A 9,773-nucleotide genomic window follows, 5' to 3' on the forward strand; every position below is an offset into this window, starting at 1 on the left:
GGCGTAAAGTTCGGAAGCACTTCCGAGGCCCACTTTACTTTCTTCAGCCAGTCCTCTGAGGGGCTGGCTTCTGTGTTCGCGTACTGCCGACGGAGTATGTGCCCTGCACTCCTCTTTTCGGCGTATGTGAACCGTTTTGCTTCGGCGCTGGTCGATGGCTTAACCTCCCCCTCTACTTTTCCAGAAGGTCGGGCAGCCGCAGTGTTGCTTAGCTGCCTCCACAAGGCGTCAGTATTGGGGGGTGCTGTGCCACACACCCCAGGATTGCAGTGTGGCCCCAACGGGCACGCACCCTCGCTGTCCACCGGGCAGGTCTTTCCTGCAATTAAGCGGGTTAGGCCAGGCCTTTGGACCGCTGCCTTTCCCTGCTTGGGATTGTTCCCTTCAGACTTTTGGGAGTGTCATTCTCATTTGTTTTTTTTGTTTTTTTTTTCTTTATTATTATTTTATTATTATTATTATTTATTAATTCTTTCACAAAAGTCAGATCCAATACAGAGCCTACCTTTGCATCAATGTTTCTTCTGAAAGTAACACTGCCATCATTTGCCAGTTGTAGTGGAGCTGGTAGTTGCAGCTGAACGCAAATAATTAAAAGCAGTGATATGATATAATGATATTATCGCATGCGATAAAATTGGATAATACATACTGACAGAATCACGCTGCATAATTTCATTAAAAGCAAAGCTTAGCTTTTAAACCAGCCTTGTGGGTGAATTATCAGTGATAATTATCCACGGAAAGATCGGTAGGTCCAATGTGGCAGAGAACAAAGGACACCTAGTTGCACTCATTTTGGAAAAACCATAAAATCTACGTAACATCCCCATAACCTTGAAGTAACCTTGCCATCAACTTGATGTAACCTTGCCATAACCTCTGCGCAGGCGCCACACCCTACAGTGTAGGGAACGTAGGCAGAGGTATTGCGGCATAGACTTTTTATACAGGATCGCAGTATAACTTTATTGGATTAAAGCGATCATGGAGAGCATTCGTGGCCGCGTTTCCATCTTGCGCCACAAAATAAAAGTCTGGATGCTAGGAGTTTAGTCTATGTTCTATCCGTTTCTTTTCATTAGTGTTTCATAAACTGACTTGTTCATCGCACGCGAATTTTAATAATTTTATTTATATAGACGAGCGTATGGCAGCGGATCCTTCCCTTAACCCGCCATCTTCCGACTGATAACGATACCGGAACAAGCGCGAGCCCCACAGAAGCTCATCACCTTCCGCCAGCTCAATAACGTTGCATACTACCACCACTAACCAAATGTATGTATATATATGTATATAAATTATGTATATAAATTTGTAAATTTGTTTGTATATAAAATTTATAGTTAAGATAATCGTTACATTATTGTGCAAAAATTTACACATACGTAGTATGTACATTATACATATAGTCATATTTAAACTATGTACACAAATAAAACGAGAAGGGACATGTGAGACGCTTCTTACGCGTCACAACTTTTATACCCGGCACTCAGGACTACATCTAGATGTAGAAGACATCGCCAACCACTAGATATCGTTCACATTACAGAACACGTAGTAAAAAGCCTAAATAATCAGTTAATCGTATTTTCCAATTTATGAGATATTTACAGCAATAAAGTTGGTTATTTTTCCCTGCACATTCTGTGCAATAATGACCGCTCGGTTTCACAGCAGATTTTTCAAAAGCAAAATTTTTCTATGAAAAATTCTTATACGCAACTTTGATGGTCACTCTTTTTATATTTGCAATTAATCTCTTTATGCAATTTAATCTCTTCTTCTTTTCAATTTCGATATTCACCTATTAAATGAATGTTCTTCCTCTTTCTCTAATGTATTCACATATTACATGTATGTTCTATAGCAACAAACTTCTGTGAGTATGTCGTAAATGGCACGATTCAATATCTGAATGCTACAAATTCATTTTACTTATACAAAATACTAATTGCTCCCGGCCATAAGCCCTTTGCGCTAATTTGGCGTAAACAGCCACCAAAACTGGTCATTGGGACAATAGTGCATCTGCACCTCAGCGGTGTTTTGTCAAATTTTAAATTTTTTCTTCATCTGTCATCTACATCTACAACACTTCTCACACCAACACGCTCCGTTAGCTCGCCGCCCTTCCCTAGACCCGCACACTGCAGACTCGCGGCAGAGGCAGCGCCCTCACACAAAAAAAAAACAAATATAAGCTGCGGGACGGGGTGGGTTAAAAGTCGGAAGAGTCAGTGCCAGGGGGAGGGCAGAGGCAGGGACCGAGTGAAGCAGAAGCAGAGTGTGAATGAGAGAATGTAAAAAGAACAACAAAAGCTGCGGGACAGGGTGGGTTTAGCCATTGGAAATTAATTTCTCCATTGTGGCTATAATAATGATCTGATCGGATCCCAATTTGGAGATCTAATAGATATGGCCATTCTCTAGGAAATGGCGTTTTTAGTTTTCTTTTATCTTCAAAACTGTAGATTTGGAAGGTTTTCGCCCTTTTGCGGAGGCGGAAGGGGCGTAGCTCATTTTTTAAATACACTGATTTCAGTGTGAGCATACAGCAGTCTGGAGCCAAAATTTGATGACTCTAGCTCTTATAGTCTCTGAGAACTAGCCGACAAACAAGACTGACAGACGGACGGACAGACGGACAGACAGACATTTCTCTATCGACTCGTCTATTGATGCTGATCAAGAATATATATACTTTATGGGGTCGGAAAAGTTTCCTTCTGTGCGTTACATACAACCGTTATTCCCCACAAATACAATATACCCTATTTACTCTTCGAGTACCGGGTATAAAAATAGGTACGCGGTGGGTCTATGCAGATTTTAGTGCCATACTTGGGCATCAAATTTGAGTCAGTTGCCAAATCTCGATTTGCCAATGGGAGTCGGAGGAAAATGTGCAAGTGTTAATGTGTGTGTACATGTGCAAGGCAGCCCCCTTGTCAGCAAACATGCCTCCATGTCCCGTTACGTCAAAATTCCATGCTTGTTTACACCGTTACCCTGAATACTGGAATGGAAAATATTTGCTACGCAAGGTCAATTGGGGTAATTCATTATTTGTATACATATTCAGATGTTTATATCCGTTACCCCTTTCATCCTAAATTATATAAAGCATATAAAGGTCACACAAAATAAATGTATTTTGATATTGGAGGGGCAAGCTTCTTCATAAAGTCTTGAGGGTTTTCATTTTAAAGGGTATGTGAGCTCCGAACAAAAAAAATGGAATTGGTTTCAAGCGCTAACAATTAAAGCGCACATTAAGTTGAGAACATAACCGACGACGAGAACAGAAATTGGAAAGATGTATGTACATATATATACATATGTGTTTACATATATGCTTATATACATATATATGTTTTTATATTTATCTGAAAAGATTTGTCTGTAAAAGATGGATTTGGTAACAATGTTGATAATACGGCAGCAACGAAGTCGAGAAGCGAAGGCGTTTCCTTAATATATGCATACAATTTTGAATAAAGCAGTATAAAATCTGCATATAAAACAATTACAGCATACAATTACAATAACAATTTTTATTCAAATATTGAGATACTTCAGCGTTACCAATCAAAAACTTTGCGACACATTGTCAATGCTCCGTTTTACGTATCTAATGCAAATATCCACAAAGATTTGAATGTTGTCTGGACGTTGATATGCAATGACTGCACCATCAAGTGGCCCATGCGACACCAAGCCAAAGCCTGTTACGCGCGGAACCCAGCAGAACGCAGCCCTCCTCCCGCCAACCGACCGAGGGGCGCTGCCGCATGACGCGCGGCGCGATTAACCGACCCGGTCGCGAGCATGCAGGAAAGATAGATGTTAGGCTAATATTCGAGGAAAATTAGAGCTAAACACAAGTAGACTAGAGCTACTATAGCTAAGCAAGCAACAATTACCAAAATCAAAAACAAGACAAAACTAAAATGAAACTAACTACGGGAGAGGTAGGCTAGTATAAGAGATTTAAGAAGAGGAAGGGAGTTAGTTGAGGATATAATGTGGTAGAGGGAATTATAATCCGAGCATAAAACCCTAAAGGGTTCGTGCAAGGCATAATTCGATCTGCACAGTGGAAGGAACAAAGGAATAAAGTTTCTAGTGGGTCTAATGGGAATCGTAAAGTTTATGCGGGTCAGCAAGTAAGGGCTGTCTACATCCCCCTTGATCAAGTTGTGCATAAAAATTACACCAAGCATTTTTCTACGACTAACTAAGGATGGAAGATTTAGTAAAAGAAGTCTACTACGGTAGGATGGAAGTCTCACAGTTGCATCCCAGCTGAGGCCCCGTAGGGCAAATAATAAAAAGTTTTTCTGTACTGATTCAATACGGTCCTGATGTATGTTGTACTGAGGGAACCATACACATGAGCCGTATTCTAAAATCGGACGAACAAGCGAGATATAGAGAGTCTTCGTTATATAGAAGTCATCAAATTCCTTTGACCACCTCTTTATAAACCCAAGCACACCCATGGCTTTATTTACCATGGTAGAATCCGATGATCCTATTGGGCTTTGAGGTGGCTCAGAGGGGGCCTAGCTGAGGCCACCGGACGGGTCGCAGGTTGCGGATAGCGAACGGCCTACCCCAGTGGGTAGGTCAGCTGCGAATAAGCGGGCATCTTAAAGAGCATCAACTAAGTTGTCTCTGAGGGAGAGTACCGAAATAAGCAGTCCCGGACAGCCAGCGGGTGTTCGCGACGCAGCAACACTGACGATGCGCTTGTGGTGCCGCCTCTCATTAAGTAGCTCACACAATCCCATCCCTACACAACACCTACCCACATCCCAGCCCCAACACTCACCTCACACCGGGCCGGACTAAGGTGTCACTCGACCCGTGCCAAGAGTCAGCCTGGCTGGGGGCCCGGTATAAAAACTAGCCCAGTCGTGAACGGAGAGCCCAGGGACTTGGCAGCCCCCTGTTCAAATTATGCCTTACCCGGGTAACGCAGAGCTCTGCCGGGGTGGACCGTTCCCCTTCTCTGCAGCTCGTGGGAATTTTATGGATAAACTACTAAATATTGACAACAACGAAAACAAAAACGAGAGAGGCACTCCACAAATGCCTGCAGGGAGAAATCCCAAGCGGGAGAAGGCAACGGCCCAAAGGCCTGTCCCGATCCGCTCAGACGCAGGAAAGACCTGCACGGTGAAGGCAGCGGGTATGAATCCGGGTGGGTTACATCCTAAACCTGGGATGGGTGGAAAGCCAACACCCAAAACTGATACCATGGTAGGGCAGCTAAGAAATATTGCGGCTGCTCAACCTTCCGGTGAAGCGGCGGGTGATGGCTTACCATCAACCAGCGCCCAAACAAAAAATATAGCTATGCCGAAAAGAGGAGTTCTGGGCACATACTCCGTCGGCAGAACGCCAGCCAGGAAGTCAGTCCAACAGCAGACTGGCTGAAGAAAGTGGAATGGGCTTCGGTGGTGTTGCCCAACTTCAGTGTGGAGCCACAGAAGGTGGCCGCACAACCGAAGAGGCAGCGCTCTCAAGAGACGCCCGGACCTGCCGCGAAGCGTTCCAGGGTTCTACCAAATGTATCCTTCGCGCAGATTGCCAAGGAGAGGACGCTGATAGGCGTTCTCGACAAAGGTAGCGCGGAGGGGAAAATACCCAGAAGCCAATTGAAGTGGGTGGAAGCGGCACTAGCCGACCGCTGCGTCGAGCTTCTCGACAAGGATCCCGGGCCACCCCCGGTCTGCAAAGACATGGGATGGTTCCAGGGGAGCATCAAAGTGGTAGCCTGCGAGGATGAGCGCTCCGTAAAGCCATACAAAGCTGCGGTGGCGCAAATCGGTGAGGTCTACGCCGGGGCGAAGCTCGTCGCTGTGGACTGGAGCGAGGTGCCCAGTAGACCAAGGGCCCGTATATGGGTACCGGCCACCATCAAGGAGCCCGAGCGGATCCTCACGATGTTGCAGAGATGCAACCCCACACTGCCAACCTCAGATTGGAAGGTGGTTAAAGTGGAGGCATCAAAGGGCACCACAAATCGGGCGGTGGTTATTCTGAACAAGGAATCGCTATCCCCGATCGAGGCAGCAAGGGGAGAGCTTAACTTCGGGTTCAGCTCGGGGACCATGAAGGTCTATAAGTCGGATGCAGCGGCCGAGGCGCGTTCTGTCAACAACCCAGTTGAGCAGGACGTTGTCTCGGAGATCGAGGCACCCGAAGTAGACCCGGAGCCGGAGCCGGCCCTGGAGAGCTACTCCTCTGAGGCGGAGCTGATGCTCGATTTTGAGGCGCTGTGTCGGGACGAGATCCTCGACGACTCGGACGCCGATATAACAGTGGTGGAGAATGACTCTAATGAAGTCTCTGAGGCTTCTGCAGATTAATCTCCACCACTGTAAAGCAGCATCCGCTGTCCTGATACTCCGCTTAGTCGCGAGCGGAGGGGACATAGTCCTAATCCAAGAGCCCTGGGTGGTAGGAGGCAGGGTCTGTGGATTAGCGACGAAGGACTACAAGCTGATTGTAGCCCAAACTGAAGGTAAAATTAGAACCTGCATATTAGCAAGAAAGCACTTAAATATCCTTCTGCTCCATAATTTTAGCAATGGCGACAACACGGCGGCTAGCCTAGAGGTACAAGGGACACGCCTGAACCTGGTGTCGTCCTACATGGCTCATGAAGAAAGCGACAGCGAGAGGTCGAATATAAGCCTACTAATAGGCTGCGATGCCAACGCTCATCACACCCAATGGGGGAGCTCGGATACAAATGTAAGGGGTGAGTCACTTTTCAGCTTCATCCTAAACTCCAACCTAATTATTGGTAATCGGGGTAATGACCCCACTTTTATCATAAAAAACCGTCAAGAGGTTATTGACCTCACTCTATTGTCTCACAAACTGTCAGACATAATGAAAAGTTGGAGAGTCCTAGAGGACCACTCCTTCTCCGACCACAGGTACATCGAGACAATCCTATCGCTCGAAAGCACCATACCCACTAGCTATATAAACCCAAGAAAAGCCAACTGGGATACGTATAGTGCAAAAATGGAGGAACTACTCCCCCCCCTAGCCCTAAAATGCCCGGACACACAAGACGATCTTAATCGTCTTGTGGACAATTTCACGGAAGCTTGCAACAAGGCCTTCATGGCAGCTTGCCCCTCAACCAAACCAAGAGGGAAAATGAAACCCCCCTGGTGGTCTAAACATATAGATACCCTCCGGAAAGACTGCAGGACTCTCTTTAACACAGCCAAAAGCAGCAGCGAGGTAGCGCACTGGGAAAATTACAAAAGTAAGCTAACCCTATACAAAAAAGAAACAAGGAGAGCAAAAAGGGCCTCTTGGCAAAAATTTTGCCTCCGAAATTGAGGACACGTCAGAAGCCGCAAGGCTACGAAAGATCCTGTCAAAAACATCCATCCAAACATTTGGTGGGATATCTCAAGAGAACTGATGGTACGTGGACAAACTCTAGTGAGGACTCCCTACACATTCTACTCGATACTCATTTTCCTGGGTGTACGACCATCAAGCCGGCAGACACCCCAAGTGAAGGCCCGGAAACCTCGATGGGGCACATCCTCACAAAACGGAATATTAGCTGGGCAGTAAACAGCTTTAAATCCTACAAATCACCAGGCCCGGACCAATTCATTCCGGCTCAGCTACAAAAAGCCGGGGACATAGCCATCAACTGGCTGCAAAGTATCTTCAGGAAGATACTGACAGTGGGAAAAATCCCCCGCGCTTGGCTAAAGGCTAAAATAGTCTTTATCCCTAAAGCAGGGAAACCCTCACACACAACCCCAAAAGGCTTCAGACCAATAAGTCTATCGTTCTTCCTTCTCAAAACCTTTGAAAGACTAGTAGGGCTGCAGCTGAGGACAACCATTAATCCTCAGTGGCTGTCAGGCGCCCAACATGCCTACCGAAAAGGGAAATCCACGGAAACGGCACTCCATGAAGTAATCTCGGCGGTAGAGAAATCTCTACACGTCAAAGAATACTCCTTAATCGCTTTCCTAGACATTGAGGGNTTCAGACCAATAAGTCTATCGTCCTTCCTTCTCAAAACCTTTGAAAGACTAGTAGGGCTGCAGCTGAGGACAACCATTAATCCTCAGTGGCTGTCAGGCGCCCAACATGCCTACCGAAAAGGGAAATCCACGGAAACGGCACTCCATGAAGTAATCTCGGCGGTAGAGAAATCTCTACACGTCAAAGAATACTCCTTAATCGCTTTCCTAGACATTGAGGGAGCTTTTAACAATGTCATACCGGAAGCCATCACAGAGGCCCTGACTGACCTGAGAGTGGATTGTCTCTTGGTGATGCTCATAGATCAATTGCTCACATGCAGGACAGTGACATCATCAATGGGATCGTCCACTCAGTCAAGGTATGTCAACAGAGGCCCCCCGCAAGGCGGTGTCCTGTCTCCCCTACTATGGAACATAGCAGTCAATAAGATTCTGTGCGACCTGGAAGGGGAGGACTGTAAGGTGGTAGCATACGCGGACGACGTTGCCATTATCTTCTCGGGAAAATTCCCTCAAACACTCTGCGAATTAATGACCGCGAAGCTCGCGCGACTGTCAGAATGGACAAAGTCGCGTGGACTGGGAATTAATCCCTCGAAAACGGAACTTGTGTTGTCTACAACCAAATACAAAATCCCGTCCCTCAACCCCCCAATACTAAACGGATGCAGGCTCTCCTTCAGCGACAGTGCCAGTTACTTAGGGTTGGTAATTGATAAAAAGACAGAGTGAAGAAGGACACTATATCCCTCTACACTTGCAAGAAGGCCATTGGGCTAAAATGGGGCATGAACCCAAGAATAGTCCAATGAATCTACCTAGCAATAGTAAGACCAATACTGCTCTACGGAGTCGCAGTGTGGTGGACTGCCCTATCGAAGGGGACCATCACTAAACAACTAGGCAAGGTGCAGCGTACTGCAGCCCAAAGCATCAGTGGAGCTCTGAGCACAACACCAACGGATGCGCTAAATGCTATACTATGCCTGCAGAGCCTTGACCTTGCAGGTAAGGAGCAGGCAGAAATGGCAGCAATCCGTCTTAGAGACTCTGGCCAATGGGTGTCACATCACACCGGTCATGCGTCCATCCTAAATGGAAACAAAATCGTCCCCATAAAAACGGACTACTGCGTTCCGAGGGAGTATACAGATACCCCCTTTGAAACAATCATACCTCACAGAAACAACTGGCTTGAGGGACCACCTGGTCCAAAGGGAGCCATTCGAATCTTTACTGATGGCTCAAAGCTGGACAACAAGGTCGGAGGAGGAATCTACTCCGAACAGCTGAACATAAGTTACTCCTTCTTTCTCCCGGATCACTGCAGTGTCTTCCAAGCAGAGGTCGTAGCGATCAAGGAAGCTTTGAGCTGTCTTCAGCGGCAACTCACATAAATATCTATAGTGATAGCCAAGCTGCAATCAAATTACTGAATGCGATAACAACAAGCTCGGCTACCGTGGCAAACTGTCGCAAATCTCTTCATGAGATGGCTTATCAGTTCGTCATCAGCCTAATATGGGTCCCGGGCCACCAGGACATTGAAGCCAACTGTATAGCAGACGAGCTGGCCAGAGCTGGAACAACAATCCCCCTTCTCAATGATAAGGAGGATATTCGTATGCCAATGGCCACCTGCAAGCTCAAAATAAAAGAACATTTTAAACAACTAATAAATGACAGATGGCAAACTGTGCCACTATGTAGCATAACTCGGCA

Source organism: Drosophila guanche, unplaced genomic scaffold (genome assembly GCF_900245975.1).
Source record: "Drosophila guanche unplaced genomic scaffold, DGUA_6, whole genome shotgun sequence".
Taxonomy (NCBI): domain Eukaryota; kingdom Metazoa; phylum Arthropoda; class Insecta; order Diptera; family Drosophilidae; genus Drosophila; species Drosophila guanche.